The sequence below is a fragment of the Thamnophis sirtalis genome, unplaced genomic scaffold (genome assembly GCF_051295495.1).
Source record: "Thamnophis sirtalis isolate CommonGarterSnake01/CBP01778 unplaced genomic scaffold, rThaSir2_p1.2 scaffold_1, whole genome shotgun sequence".
Classification (NCBI taxonomy): Eukaryota; Metazoa; Chordata; class Lepidosauria; order Squamata; family Natricidae; genus Thamnophis; species Thamnophis sirtalis.
Genome location: NW_028261381.1, coordinates 119,072,071 through 119,088,562, shown reverse-complemented (window position 1 = coordinate 119,088,562; position 16,492 = coordinate 119,072,071). Strand labels below are relative to the sequence as shown.

Here is a 16,492-nt window from a genome sequence, read left to right as displayed (position 1 = left end):
CGAGCCCTGCGGCACCCCATAATTTAGGGGCCTTGGGGACGATCTCTGCCCTCCCACTAACACCGACTACGACCTGTCCGAGAGGTAGGAGGAGAACCACCGTAACACGGTGCCTCCCACTCCCACCTCCCGCAGTCGTCGCAGAAGGATACCATGGTCGATGGTATCGAAAGCCGCTGAGAGGTCAAGGAGGACCAGGATGGAGGAATGTCCTTCATCTCTGGCTCTCCAAAGATCATCCATCAATGCGACCAAGGCGGTTTCTGTGCTGTAGCCGGGTCTGAAGCCTGACTGGAAGGGGTCTAGATAGTTTGCTTCCTCCAAGGACCGTTGGAGCTGGAAGGCCACCACCTTCTCAACAACCTTCCCCAGGAAGGGAAGGTTGGAGACCGGGCGATAGCTGTTAAGAACAGCTGGATCCAAGGATGGTTTCTTCAGGAGGGGTCTCACCACCGCCGCTTTCAGTGCGGCGGGGAAGTTCCCCTCCCGAAGGGAGGCGGTTACGACCGCCTGGATCCAGCCTCGTGTCACCTCACTGCAGTTAGCAACCAGCCATGAGGGACACGGATCCAGAACACAGGTGGAGGAACTTACAGCTCTCATGGCCTTGTCCACATCCCCGGGGGTAACGTCCTGAAACTCAACCCAGAGCTGTTCTACTTGGTCCCCCTGTGCCTCGGCTGGAACTGCAGGTGTGGAGTCCAAGTCCGACCGAAACCGAGCAATTTTGTCCGCCAAGAATTGGGCATATTCTTCAGCTCTGCCCTGCAGGGGTTCCCCCGCCTCCCTTTTGTTCAATAGGGAGCGGGTTATCCTGAACAGGGCGGCTGGACGGGACTCAGCGGATGCAACCAGGGTGGCTATGTGTGATCTTTTTGCTGCCCTAAGTGCTCTAGTATATTCCCTGGTGCAGGTGGTTACCATTGCTCGGTTCGATTCGGGCTTATCGGACCTCCAACGGTGCTCTAGGCATCTCCTCCGGCGCTTCATCTCCCGGAGCTCCTCGGTGAACCAAGGAGGTCTCCGGGATCCGCCGCCTCGGAGGAGCCGCAGTGGCGCAATCCGGTCGAGGGCCTCTGACGCTGCCAAGTGCCACGCAGCAGCCAGAGTCTCCACCGGACTGTGGGCGAAAGTGTCAGGAATAACCCCAAGCTCTGTCTGGAACCTTGACGGCTCCATGAGACGCCTGGGGCGGAACCACCTGGTCGGTTCCTCCTCCCTACAGTGGGGGTTTGGCCTCCGGAAGTCGAGCCTCAGTAGGCAGTGGTCTGACCACGACAGGGGTATGATGTCGCTCCCCCTCAGACCAAGATCATGAATCCACTGCTCCGAGAGAAATACAAGGTCAAGCATGTGTCCCGCTGAATGGGTTGGGCCTCGAATTACTTGGGTCAAGCCCATGGCTGTCATGGAAGCCATGAACTCCTGCGCCCCATCAGAGTTTTCACCGAGCGATGGCAAATTAAAGTCCCCCAGGACCATCAACCTAGGGAACTCAACTGCCAGCTCGGCTACCGACTCGAGGAGCGAGGGGAGGGCTGCTGCCACGCTGTTGGGAGGCAGGTACATTAGCAGCAAACCCACTTGACCCTTGAGGTCCAACTTTAACAGCAAGGACTCACACCCGACAATCTCCGGAGCAGGGACCCTACGAGGAGCTAACGACTCCCGGATAACGGCGGCCACACCCCCACCCCTTTCCTGGGCTCTCGGCTGATGCAGCACCTGAAATCCTTCTGGGCACAGCTCTACAAGGGGGACTCCTCCCTCTGGGCCCAGCCAGGTTTCAGTAATACATGCCATGCCATTTAGAGTGATGAGAGGCCATGGGGCTGGAAATCCCGAGCCCTCAAGCCTCCCGATCACTCAGGGACAAGAGCTGCCACCACATGGCCAGCACGGCTCCAAACGGCTCACCGCAATGGCGACTGAGCCTTCCCAGCCTTCAACAAGGCAAATAGTGTCCCTAGAGGCCAGAAATAGAATGCCTCAGCCAGGCAACTTACTGGCAGAAGGAGAGAGCAATTCCAAAGGAGAATGCAACTGCAAGGAGGGTCCAGTAATGGTAAAATATAGGAGAGAAAAATTATAGGTTTTGTTTTTGGCCAGATTGAGATGAAACTGGAAGTCAAGGGTGGAGCACAGAGGCATGGCTTCAGCTTCATCCCAGTCTCGTGGCCAATTGGGCGTGTTAATACTACTACTGGAGCCTCCTGTTCCTCGCTCCGGAAAATGTATTAAAGCAAATGTAGAGCATGAGTAAATGAAATACCTTTCTCCTTCATTTAAGTATCTTAACTGAACTGGACAGCACCATTTCTCTACGTAGTGAGCCAAACATTGCCAAGGCTGGAGTAGAATTGCTTTAGCTGAATGAGTAAACAAATATAAGATTTCAATCATCCCATCATCATGACAAAGGTGGGAGGCAGAGTTTCTGCTTCTCTTTTTAGGGGAAATATTCTGCCTTTTTAATATTTCCCTAAATATTTCATCTTCTTGGAGAGGGGTGGGTTTTAACTTCCTAAAGTACAAAAGAATATCATCTCAAAAATGATAAAATGGTGCTTACTACTGGAAGGAAAACATAATGTAAGTTTGATTCTTGGTAAATCATGTAGTTTGACACAGCATAGCAATGATGTTCCATTGCCTTCTTCGCAGAAGTTTCTTTTTCTATTATTCAGTCTAGCCTATAATTTTGGGATATCCCATCTAAAGCAACTGAATTTGTTCATATTTACCTTAGTTTTTATACATGTTGTTCAATGCAGTTATTTTTAATGTGCGGAGAAATAGTACAATTACGATACTGTGAGTTGTTAATTATTGGGTGTCCAGTAGGTATTATCAGGAAATTAAATCAATTCTTTCTGGGAAAAAAATCTCAATTGTCACTAATAAGGATTCTCCTAGAAAGCAAAAGGTTTCTTAAGAACAAAAACCATTTCTTACTTCATGGCTACTAGAGTTGAAATTTACTTTTGCCATTCTGATAATTATTAGCTTATCTTTCCAGTGGCATTTTTTTGCAAATAGCTTGCAAATACACATTTAATGCAGTTTGTAATATGACCCTGACATTATGTGCTAAGTTTTATGAAATAATTCAAACACATGTGCATGTATAAAATATATTTTGCTTCCTCTTTTATAGGAATGTTGGAAGAAATGGCCTTCTGGGTTTAGTTCCAAGTGGGGAGACAGACACTGGAAACATGGTGGCTGTTTGGAAATATGGTTTTAATGGTGGACAGGATCACATGCCTTGAAGATGTTGGGTAAAGAAAAAAAGGGAAGAGATGCTTAGAGTGCCTGACTTTTATACCCTCTGGGCTTTTGAATTTGAGCTTGTATTCTGATTGGCTGATTGGCCTCTGTAGGCTATCCTGAGTCCCAAGCTTGGTTGACTCTTGCTGGTTGATAATGTAATGAAAGCTCTGTTCCTATTATGACTCTGCCTGAAGGAAGAGTAATCTTCATTATATAGAATAGACTGACCCAGGCCTTAATGGTCCATTGACAAAGGGTGTGTGTGAGTTTCTTCCTCCCTTTTAGGGGAAATATTCTGCCCTTTTAATATTTCCTAAAATATCTCAGTTTTCTAGGAGATAGGCGGGTGCTAACTTCCTACAGGAAGAATAAAATCTACCAACTGGAAGATAAATTGAAGCTGGGAATTGAGCATCAGTGTTTTCTCAAGTTTGTATTTAACTCTTTTTGAAATGCATATACCCCATTTAAAGATAAAAAAGAAACGTACGTAGATTATACTTGGAACCAACAGTTATTCATTTTTGCACAGGTGCCAATTATTTCAACCGTGTTTATACTGGAGATTTCCTAACAGATTGTGTTCAATTACTAATTTTTGTTTTTTAAAATAAGCAGGGATCTGGCCTGTACTTTTTAAATTCAGCAGATTAAATTATGTGTTTGGATAGTGACACATGATATTCTTGAGCTGTCACTCAACGAGCAGGATCTCTTGAACCTATGGTGTCTGTTTTTCCTTCCTTCCTTTCTCCTGCTGACTGAAGCATGAAGTGTTAATTAACTGCAAACATGCAGAAACAAAGACAAAAATCTTTCAGCCAACCATTTGTTTTCTTTACAATTCTAAAGGGCATAAATACCGTTTAATATCTGTGAGACTTTGTATGCAAACTCTAATCACTTAAAATTGAGGTATTACTTGATCATTATTGAACTTGCCTTTAGAGGACACATTGGACCATCGTTACAAATATCTTAAAATACTAATGAAGGTTAGAATTAAGTTCGACAAAACGTTCTAGGAAAAAATAGTGTGTCACATTGTAGATAATCTTATTGTGATATCTCTTGTAATAAATGCAAACTGTTTTCTTACTTATGGTTTATCTCAATAGATAAAGGTCTATAACAGTGGGTCGCAACCTTCCTAATGCCACGACCCCTTAATAAGGTTCCTTATGTTGTGTTGACCCCCAACGCAAAATTATTTTATGTTTTCCATAGTTTTTTAAAATATGTGTTTTCCGATGGTCTTAGGTGACTCCTGTGAATGGGTCGTTCGACCCCCAAAGAGGTCCCGACCCACAGGTTGTGAGCTGCTAGCCTATAACAATCTTTTCTTTGAAAACATTAATAATCAGTACCAAAATCTACTCCAGAATGCAAACTTCCTGTTAAATAGAAGCTGACTGTTTGATGGAATACAATTTTTTCCATACAATTTGCATTGTTAATTAACGATTTAAACTGTATTCAGCAAATCTCTTTCCAATCACTTTTTCAATTTTTCTATGTCTCTCTAGAAAGACTTTGTTGGGAGTAAACCCCACATTCTATTCAATATATAACAGTATGCAAAACAGGGATATTGTGCATTTTGGCTTCCCTAGCCAGTCATGTATAAGGGGCAACCCTGGAATACTAATTCAGATTCAAGCACTGACTTCCCATTATTTGAGATCCAGGCTTATAGAAAATGCAATAATTAGATGGCATAGCAAAATAAACTGGTTTACCAAAATTGTAAGTCTTCAATTAAGGAAATAAGAAGAAAATGGAGTTGTGTACACATGTAACAATTGTACATTAATTTAACATTATGTATTTGTTACCACTAGCTGTTCTGCCCCAGGTCACGTACGCAGATGGAGGTACAAATAAATCTTTTATTGCACCGTTAAACCACAACTGTGCAGTAAGCCTGCACTCCACCTTTCCCCACAAAACAACCACACAGTCAATGTAACCCAGCATTAGCTGTGTCTACTGGTCACCAGAACCAACTAGCCCCCCAGGCAGAAAGAAAGTCTAAGTCCACAAACCAGGTGCAGAGTTTTTCAAACTATTGTCTATAAATTAAAACCTAGAGTCAGAGTCCGCAAAGCAAAGTATGCAAATCCAAAAGCTGAAACTTGAGTCAAAGTCCACAAGTCAAGTTTTCCAAAAATCAGGGGAGCATGTGCCAAGACAAATGTTTGTTCTTGATGAAAACACTCTCCCCCCACAATCTGGTTAAATCACCCTGAGCCAGGTGTTCCTTATAATATTGCCTCCTTGCAAGCAGCCTCACAACCTCCTCTGCACTTCCTTTTGGGCCCATATATTGGATGTGGGGGCAGCTGTTCCTTATCAGAGATCTGTTGCCTCTTGTTGCAGCTGCCCCAGGCGGCTGTGAAAGACAAGGCAGTGAACTTGTTCAAACAGCAGAAGAAGGAACAGGAGGGGAGGATTCATTGGACAAGCCCACTGGCGCACACTGCTCTCTCCTCTGACAGCTGCCTCATCTCCAGCGGAGATGGGCAATCCATGCAATTTCCTCCCTCTGTATGGATTCCCCACTACCTTCATTGGAAATAAGGTGGTTATCAGAGAGAAGTGGGCAGCGCACGCCACGTGGGCTTGTCAAGGGCCTCCGGAAGAACCGGTACACTAAGGCACACTAAATTTCACCAACCAGTATGCCCGTACCGGTCTGTACCTGCTGAAACTCACCCCGATGTATCCTGTTTTGCCCTTTTTTAGGCAAGTGGGTTCAACTGAAAACCATTTAGAATCACATAATATTAATGATACACCAAAATGCTATTTTATACTATCTTTTTCTTAGCTGGAGTCTTCCAGATGTGCTGGGACTTCAACTTCCTAGCTGTAGTAGCCACTAATCACACTGTCTGGGATACACAGTCCCAGCACATCTGCAGCATGCTGATTGGAGAAGGTTGTTATATGCTGTTATAAAGGAACAAACTCAATATACACCAGAATAGACATGCATAGAACTAATTCAATATTTCAACTTCTTCGACTTCTACTTCCCTACCACTTCTGTGGATGGATGGAGGATTTCTATTTCCAATTTGGTAGTCTATTCCCTGCTGCCTTTAACATGCAAACACAGAGCTTTCTAAAAAGTTGAAAAATCTATTTACAAGGGCTCCCAGCTGAAATTAGTTAAAAGAAAATTGTGGATAGAACTGCCATTGTTTTCACTAATTCATGCTTTTTGTGAGCAAAAGGTCTTGCCCCTAGGACAGAACCCTAGAGAGAAAATTAATAAGCCCTTAGCAGTCCCTAAGTGTAAATGGCAATATTTTTCAGCTGTTCTTCGTTGTTACAAAGGACTGCAAAAAAAGAAACTTTATGAACAGTCATGTAATTTAAGGATAATTTGGCCAGGAAAGGCTTTGATAATCTAAAAAGATAGCTACCCAGAGGAAATCCTGGAATTACGATACATAAATGACTTTGGTGTTTCCAGGTTTCAGACTATAGATATAATTTTTCAATTCTAATGAGTTTACAATTATTTTTTCCTGCCAATACTGAACTCAGGAATCCAATCATGCAATAAAGTTCAGACAATCAAACAGTAAATCACCAAAGGCAGTGACAAGGCAAGCCACGGTACAGAAACAAAGAGTCAGCCCCTCTCTCTTTTAACACTGTAGATATTACCTTGCTGGGTAACAAAATGTCTGCAGGAAAATAAGCAATGTCAGAGAGCATCAGGGGCTTCTCATTTTTACCATGAGCTACATATATGTTCTTCTATTGAAAGAACAACTGTAAAGAACTGAAAGGACACCTCTGTAAAAGCTTGAAAACAAAAATCTTGGAGACACAAAATTGAATTCTTTTTCTGCAGAACTTCTGGAAGCTCGGGGAGAAATTTCAGCCCATTGTCATTGTATTGGTTTGGGACTTAGAAATCATTTTAAAAAGCACATACACACAACAAAGGAAAATGGGAGCTTCACTAAGGCCTACATAACATAACCCAGACAAGTTGTACTATTCACCATTAGAAGTCTAAAACTTCCCACTTTATAATCCCATAAGGGAAAAGCAGAATATTATGTAGTTCATTTTAACTTACTACATATGTCCTTTCAATTATGCGGCAATCTCTCCATCGTCCTTCTTTCTACATCACTAATTGGAGACTATTACTGCATGTTAGGAATACATTTCCATTCCATTTAAGACAACCTTTGTAAACTGTCTGACCTAGTTTTAAGCTCTTCCTTTAACTCAAGACAATTGCATTTTATATACTTCTTTATAAGCTCTTATGTAACTAAAACAGCATTTTTGAAACAGAAGTTACACCTCCTATATGCGATATAATGAATAGAAGGCAATTCTTTTTGATAGAAGGCAAAAAAAACCCATCTATTAAATATGAAGCTTTTGAAGTTCTTGTTACAGTTCAAAAACACCATTTTCCAATTCTCTCTAAAAGGTTTTTTATATTAATCTGGAAATTTATCTGATCAGTCAAACCCAACTTTTAGTGTTATCTAGTTGATCTTTATAACAGATCCCCAAAATTCCCACCAGTATGGCTGATCTCACTGGGAATTCTCGAAACTGTAGTCCAATGCATCAGGAGAGGACTAGGCTGGGAGAGCTGTGTTAAACTGAACATGTTTTTTTTCTTCTCTTCCCACTTAAAGCTTTATAGTTCTTTGAGATTTTACCTATCAGGGCTGTTTTTTAGTACTTTAAGCTAATTTAACAGGTAATGATATATAATTTATTACATAACATACTTACCTTTAAAGCATGAACTGATAATTGCCTTTATATGACTAATATAAGAACCATTGATTCTAATATAACTGGTTGTAATTAACAATGTAGATGGACAAATAGCACATAATGTTTTATGTTGTACTTCCTTGTTTTAATACAGATCACATTTGAATTTATGTGGTCAGGTCAGGTTGGCATTAGTCACACCCAAAGTAAATGCAGCCCCTTCAGTTGTGAATTATGATCTTTCAATTACAGAACAAATGCTCTTTCATCCTCCGTTTTTAATTCTGTAATGCCAGGCAGGAAGTAAAACCAAACTTATTAAGCCTCATTTGTTGCTAGCACACCACATTCCATTCAACGGTTAAAAAATATGGCTTAATCTTAAGAAGACAAAATTGTTACTGCAGTAATAAGAACATGCTGAAAAACCATAACAAAGGGTATGGAATTTAATTCTTAGTGTGTAAGGCTAAGGAGACTTTGGATATGACGTGGACTGAAGCACTTCAAACGTTCTCTGCACTGAAGTCATCTAAAAGTTTAGGCTCTGCATGAATATGAAAAATGTTTCTGCTAGTTTAAGGAATCCCATCATTAAAGACAATTCAAGTTTTGAAAGCAGTCACACCTTTTTCAGGCTTCTGCAGACACCTGAAAAAAAAAATCAACTCATAGTCCTTATGAACACAACTGAGCCCCTAATTTATCTTGCTAAATGAGGCAGTTGTTAAGTGAATTTACGACTTTTCTTACCACACTTGTTAAATGAATCACAACAGTGTTTCAGTCAGTAACATGGTTGTTAAAGTGAATCTGGCTTCCCAGTGGTCTTTGCTTGTCAGAAGGTTGCAAAAGATGATAATGTGACCTTGGGATACTGCAACTGTCATAAATATGAACCAGTTGCCAAGCATCTAAATTTTGATCTTGTGACCATGAGGATGCTGAAGAGGTCATGTGGAAAATGGTCATAAATCTTTTTTTTTCAGTGCCATTATAACTTCGAACAGTCACTAAATGAACTGCTGTAAATCAAGTACTACCTGTACTTTAATAAATACCAGAGAGATGCTGTGTTTTCACAAGATCCAAATCACTTCTTCCAATTCATTTTTCAAGTATCTAATGGTTGGAATGAAATATGACTGAGCAACTCGCTTTCTAGTTTTTTGAACAGCAAATAAATAAAATAAAATAATAAAATAAAATAATAAAATTTGAATACGTCCAGCTGCCAGTTATTTGCCACAATTCTCCAAGGTCCATACATCCCTATGAAAGTTTTATTTTCAGATTTTTTATTTGTAAGACTGTCAAATACTTACAAAGGGGTTTTGAATAGCCATGTCAGCAGTTTATAAGAACTACATCACTCTAAAACCATGGCAAAGGATAAAGTCCGTATCCATAACCAATATCCAGGTCTCTCAGTATATCACCTACTCACTGCATTGAAAATGGAGTTGGTTCTGTTTTTTCCTGCAGAATATTTAAATTGGAAAACATTTGTTTTGATTTCAAGACAGAATATTTTTGCATTTGTATCCCACTTTTATAATAATTTGTATAACCATAGAAAGGCCACAATAAATGGAGGATCAGTAGCAGAATTGATAAAAGAGAAAAAACATTCACTTTCTAGGTGAGACTCTACCAACTCAGCACTATTTGCTTCCTGGTCTAGTCCCTCCCTGAAAAACACTTTAAACAGTCACATATTCAGTCAAGAAGAGGACAACTGCCCAACCAAGGAGAGATAATAATGTTATATACCTGAGGGAAATATGAATATCTGCCACCATAAAATTCTGTATGATGAGTACAAATGGGAAAAAAATCATAAAAAAAACCAAACAAAACCCACAAGAAAAAACAGCTTCCTTCATTTCATTAAAAACATGTTAAGAAAAGCTCTACTTTTAAGATCTTAAAATTCTGTTTCTTTTTTTAAAACGTTTAAACTGCCAGCCAAGAGTATCTCAATTTCTAAACATAAGAAACTTAGGTGGGCTGGGAAGAAGGATATTGTGGCAGTGATTTACCATCATGAAAACACCAAACAAATAATCAGAACATTTTTGAGTTACAATTGTATTTCTTTGTATGCTCCATTGGTTACTGACTCTGATTCAGAACTGAACAAACTGCCTTTTGTAATACTATGTTTGTGAATAGGTCTCCTTTAGGTGTCACTTCCTGAAATAAAACTGAGATGAGTACCACTAAGGCTGCAGTGCATTTGCATAGAAATAATCTGAGAAATTTATTAAATTTCTTTGCAGAATAGATATGATGCAGCCACAGCTATGTATTTGTGCAATGATACTTTACTGGTTTTAGTTGGGATTTAGTCCAAGCCATATGAGTGCAGAAGCATAACTTTTGATATGCACTTCATACCCTTGCTAAAAACAGTATACAATGTTGGGAATATAAAACCCAGAAGCGATAGGGTTAAAACTAGAACAGGGTCATTTCAGCTTAAGTTTGAAAAAAACAGCACAAGTCTTTGAATAGTTGTTACTATGACAGACTGAATTTTATCATAGATTTTATCTGTTATTATTTTATTCTACAATTTTAATTGTATATTTACTGTGTGTTTTTATTGGTTCTGGTCTCTGGTCTATGACTGTAATAAATTGAATTGACATTTAAATTTTGAAGCCAATAAGTATTCTGAATATGTAGAATCTGTTATATTACTAAACTTTGGTCTTAGCCTATTTCAAAACAAGCAAGCAAATAATATTAAGATAGCCTTGCCTCACTTGCAGGTAGTTCTCCACTTATGACCACAATAGGCCCCAAACTCTGTTGCTAATCAAGCTGTCAAGTGAGTTGTGCCTCATTTTAAAATCTTTTTTTTTTGCCACAGCTGTTAAATGAATCATTGTATTTAAGTGAATCATGTGCTCATTAAATTAATCTGTTTTCTCCCATTGACTTTACTTATTGAAAACTAGCTTGGAAGGTTACAAATGGTGAACATATGACTCCAGGACAATGTAACTGTCACAAGTACATGCCAGTTGCCAGGTACTCAAGCTACGATCACATGACCATAGGGATGATGCAATGTTTTTCCCCCCAGTGCTGTTGTAACTTCAAATGATCACTAAATGAATAAGTCGATGACTACCTGCATTTTAAATATCAGTGAATCTGACAAAAAAGAATGTCTCTTGTAATATCAAAATGCCATGTCTTTGATTAAGAAAAGAACAAAATGGTTATAGCTGTTCAGTATGTACAATAATTCTATTTTTGTAATTGTACAAATGATAAGTAAAGTCAAATCTCTATAAAATCTTGGAAATAATCCTCTTTTTCTCATTATTCAATATTAGTTACATTTTAAGATGTAACATGTAGGCAATATATGAAAAATAATCTTAATTCCTATCTAAATCGCACTTTGGAATGTTCTTTATAAGAAATATTACTTAGCTTATTAGCCCTTATCTGCAAATTACTACATTTTCACTATACGGTAATCTTAAAATGAAAATGTTCCTTTTAAGGCTTACAGTGACTACTATAGGTATATAATACAGAGCCACTAATATAAATGGATTATATAAGGTTTCCACATAGTCATATTTTAGTAACATATGGATTTAAACTTGATCCCTAGTAATTATATGACAATGTTTTTCAAACTTGGAAACTTTTAAGATGTGTGGATTCAATTCCCAGAATTCTCCACCCAGAAAGTCTACAGACTTAAAGTTGTTACATAGCATGGCCATGTTCTTAGTCAATCATATGCTGGTAGTTCTCAACTTGGAACCATTTATTTAGAGACCATTTGAAGCTACAAAAAACACAGAAAAAAGTAACTCAAGACCATTTTTCACAGTTTCAACTGTTGCAGCAGCATCATGGTCAAGTGATCAAAATTCAAACACTTGGCAACTGGCATGTATTTATAGTGGTTGCAGTGTTCTGGGCTCATGGATCACCCTTTGCAACCTTCTCACAAACCAAGTCAATGGGCAAGCCAGATTTATTTAACTGTTTGACTGAATCATGGCAGATTTTAACTGACTCGGTTTGATATCCTAACTATAAATGTGTTCCTTGGAAGTTGAAATTGCTCTAATGTGCAAGCAAGCATTTTTTTAAAAGTTTCCCCAATCTTTTGACATATTTTACCTATGTATATCACTTTTATCCTGTCTTGCTTAAGTTTCCTCTGCAAGTTGATTTTTACTCTTTTTTAGAATAGTAGCATTTAATGATGTTTTACCTTCTCTCTTTATAATTTGTATTCATTAGACTTTCTGAATTATTTCAGAATAATTATTATTTTATCTTCGTAAAATAATTTACGTTATTTTATTGTTATTTTATCTTCGTATCTTATTTAAGGATAGAGCCCTCATGTGAAATATTTTGTTCTTCAGTTAATCGATTATTTCATTTTTTTTTATATCTCAAAGCCTAGAATACTATTTTTACAAGCTACATTTTGATAAAACATAGTCCAGATACATGAGAATAGAAAAACTACTTAGCCTCAGTAAGCAGCATTTGAGAACTGATCAGGTCTGCATTTCTGCTATTAGTAAACAATATTTTCAGAGTTTTCTGAAAAACTGCAATGTTGAGCAGGTTTGACATGCCAAGTAGTGAATGATTAACAAAATTGCCATGTTAAGTCTGCCCAACTGCCTTTGATGTTACTATTGTTGGACTGCATAAGTTTTGTATTTTATACAAACCAGGAACAGCAACTATTTATCAGTACCAATCTTGCTTAATTGTTAACAGAAATATAAACCAAATTATATTGTGTAAATCATGTCAAAAGGTTTTATTTAAAGTGAGTGATTTAAAAGTACAGGGAGTCCTTGACTTACAACAATTCATTTAGTGACTATTCAAAGTTACAACAACACTGAAAAAAGTGACTTATGACTGTTTTTCACACAACCTTTGCAGCATCCTCATGGTCATATGATCAAAACTAATCTGCTTTGGTAACTGATTTGTATTTATGATGGTTACAGTGTCCCAGGGTCATGTGATCACCTTTTGTGACCTTCTTTCAAGAAGTCAGTGGGGAAGCCACATTCACTCAACCATGTTACTAACTTAATAACTGCAGCGATTCACTTAACAATTGTGATCATAAAATTGGGCAAAATTCACTTAATAAATGTTTCACTGAGCAACATAAATGTTGGGCTCAAGGACGACTACACCTGTATAAAAAAGTCAGGCATTTTTTATTCTTATGCCAGCCCTCCCTTCTTGTCACCTACAATTAAAATTGCCCAACTTCCCCCATCAGAAAAGAATCTTGCTAATCCAGTTAGTGGACAGAGCAAGGAGCTGCTCCATTTGCAACTCTTTGAAGAGCTTTCTCACCACCTACTCATTTCAACACAGACTTGATAGGGATGGACTACTCCTCCAAGGAGCCTTGTAGTAGAAAACTCCAATCTTCACACACCCTTATATTTTTAAGTAAATTAAAGATACATAATAAGGCACAAAGCCAGAGTTTGTAGCAAACTCCTACAATTTGAATATGATAATATGCCAAAAGATTTTGGCTTTCACAATTAGTGCTCATCAGGTGGGGTGGACCACAACTTCCCTAATTCTCAGACCTTTGATCACAGGCTGGAAATCACATGAATAGACAACCTGCAGTTTGAGAAAAGCTGTTCCACTTCCTTACCTCCCTTTATTAACCCACCCTACATTCATCTCCACTTCCCCTTCTTGTTCCCAGGGACATTCTCACTCGCGAGGAGAACCAACCACCTGCAACAACTCCGCGGATATTGCCAACTCATCCCACACCTTCTCCTCGCCGCTTCCTCCTCCAGGTAGGCGCCCAAACCTGAACTTAAGTTCCCGAGGTGATCACATGGGACAAGCAAGAAGGAGGGAGAGCAGAGCTAGGAAGGTTCCGCGGCTGCCTCTTTCCATTGGCTCCGCGGAGGCACGTGGTGCTCCTCTTCCCACCGCTGGCTCACAGCTGGGCAGCCCCGCTCTGCTGGCAGGGAAAGAGCAGTAAGAGCCGCTCCAGTTAAAGTGCCTTAGAGGAGCGTGGAAGAGGAGGAGGAGGAGGAGGAGGAGGAAGAAGAAGAAGGCGGCAAAGTGTTTTTTTTTAATTCCCTTGGATTCAGGGGTCTGATTGAATAATTACTGTTTGTTTTAGTGGCCGAACCCTTCATTTCCCTTGGAGCCATAGAAGGCAGTCCAGAGCTGCGGAACGGGCGGCGGGAAGGTAGGTCTCGCTGAAGGTAGTTGCGACGTACGGGTTTTTTTTCCCCCAAAGCGCCGGGATACACCAATCTCTTTCGCCCGTTCTTTCTGCTTTTTCCCGCGCAACTCGCCCTGAAGTTGGGGGCTGATTCAGAAAGAACCAGGCTAGGCTCTCCCAAGAGGGGGAACGGCGGGGTGAGTGAGACGCGCCCGCGCTCCTTCTGCGACTTCCCCGCTCGCTTCTCCGGGGCTGGTTCTCTTTCGTGGGGTGGAGAGCGCGAGTTTTGGGGGGGTAGACCGATCGCGGGCTGTCGACGCGCGGAGAAAGGGAGGGAGTGTCTTTGCGTCTAAAGCCTGGCGCGAAAGCTCGCCCCGTCCAGCCTGCCCGGTTGGCTGAAAAGAGATTTGGGATGGCGCGGTAAATATTTTGCCCAGGCTCCTAAGAAAAAGAGATCTGCACGGGATAGATCTAATCGTTTTTTCCGGGTTTGCTTATTGTGCTGGTGCATATATAGATAGATTGTATACTGTGCTGCATAGGAATCTCAATACATTTTGCGTTGGGGGAGAAAAAAGTTCTTTGGGCTAGCTTACATATATTAAACAATTTTCAAGTGGCCGGAAAGATGTTCGGTTCCGTACTGCGTAAAATAGGAGTTGCGTGGCGATGGGGGGGAAGGTTAAAAAAAAAAAACCCTCCAAAACTGAAGCTGGAATCGCCTCCATTTTCCTAAGCGCCCGGGGCAAACTCGGCGAGGCTGCCTTCGGGAAAGGCTAAACAGAGCAAGCGGCTTCATCTCCGGATTGGAAAGCGGGCAGCTCACGCCCTGAACGCGCCTCTTGGCACTTCGCCTCTTCTCCTTCCCTTCCGACTTTTTCATTTATGCAGAGCGCTGCTGGAATTTAGCAGTTTGGCCACGCGGGCTTCATTCAATTTAATGGGGAGAAGTTGCATTCCCTTCTGTCTTGCCCTGCGTTGTTTCTGTCTCTTGGCTCTCTTTCGTCCTTCTCCCAAAAATCTATTGGTCAGTTTGCCTGATGCTGGACATATGGGGTTTAAAAGCCTGTGTGTAGTGGGAAATGGTCCAAGCCTTCTTATGCAGTCCAGAAATGGATGCTCCTTACACCCACTCGTTCCTCTAGTGGTTAGATTTTTCATTATTGTAATCCTTTATTTTAAGCCCGAGATCAAAACACACTTAACTTGATGTAAGCAGTAGAATTTATTTTGAGGCAATAATGAAGATGGGGTAGAAATCCATCAGTAATTCTAGTACTCCGAAGCCTATGCTTCAATTCTTCTAATGACTGCAGTTCTAATTAGTGCTAGGAGATATATTCTAATGTGTTAACTATAAATGCCCATTTTTTTATATTCCTCGTGGCACAGTTAACAGTCAAGAAGATTAATTTGGCCATAGATTGCACTTCAATACTTTTTCAAAGATTTTAAAATAAAAGCATATACTTTGAAAAGCAGAAAGGCTCTGGTAGTTTTTCTATAAAAATAGAATTTATCATCATTAATCTCTCAGTCTTAAGTGTTCAGTTTTTTACAATTTAATTCTTTTACTTCCCTCAGTAACAGGTTGCTATGATTTTATATTTTTTTATTCAAATGTATATTTCTTAAAAATTTCCCAAGAATTGTAGTTGAAGGGAAAGAATAATCCTGGGAACATTTCCTGACATAACTTTGCTTTAGTATGAAGATTGGACCTCCCTAAAATAATGTGTATGGGTGTATGTGTGTGTGTGTAACTAATATATGTCTGTTTTTTTTATCAAAGCCTAGTCAGCAATTATAAAAGTAATTTATTTTAATAATATTAAATATATATTTAGATAGTACTTTGGAATATTTAAGATCTACTGATACACAAGAGTTGCAATAGGCATTTTGAAGTTAACAGTAAAAATCATACCCAATGATTTCGATCCATCAATAAAAGGATAACAAATTAAAGTCTTAAATTTTTTAATTGTTTTCTTTTCTTGTTTGAGAACTTTCAGATCTATTGCTTGTTGAGTCTTGAAAATAATTTCAGCAACTGATTGCCATTTGATATAATTATCAAAAGTCAGCATCTTAGCTAGGAAACCATTCTTAAAAGAAAAGCTGTTATTTTTTTTTAACTTACAAGTTTCTTAAGGAAAAAAAAACAAGCACACATTTTAGGAAGGTAGAAGTTGCCTCTGAAAGATCAAAAAAGTTCCACTACAGGAAAAG

General features: G+C 39.7%; 1 protein-coding gene across 2 annotated transcripts in view; it reads left to right on the top strand.

Annotated features, from left to right (window-relative positions):
• The first annotated feature begins 14,117 nt into the window (after nucleotides 1–14,117).
• STXBP6 (syntaxin binding protein 6) overlaps nucleotides 14,118–16,492 on the top strand; it is a 107,200-nt gene continuing 104,825 nt past the window's right edge. For both annotated transcript variants that reach the window (XR_015697721.1, XM_087723199.1), the window contains exon 1: nucleotides 14,118–14,284. The gene's annotated coding sequence lies outside the window, so the exon portion shown is untranslated. The remainder of the gene's footprint in view (nucleotides 14,285–16,492) is intronic.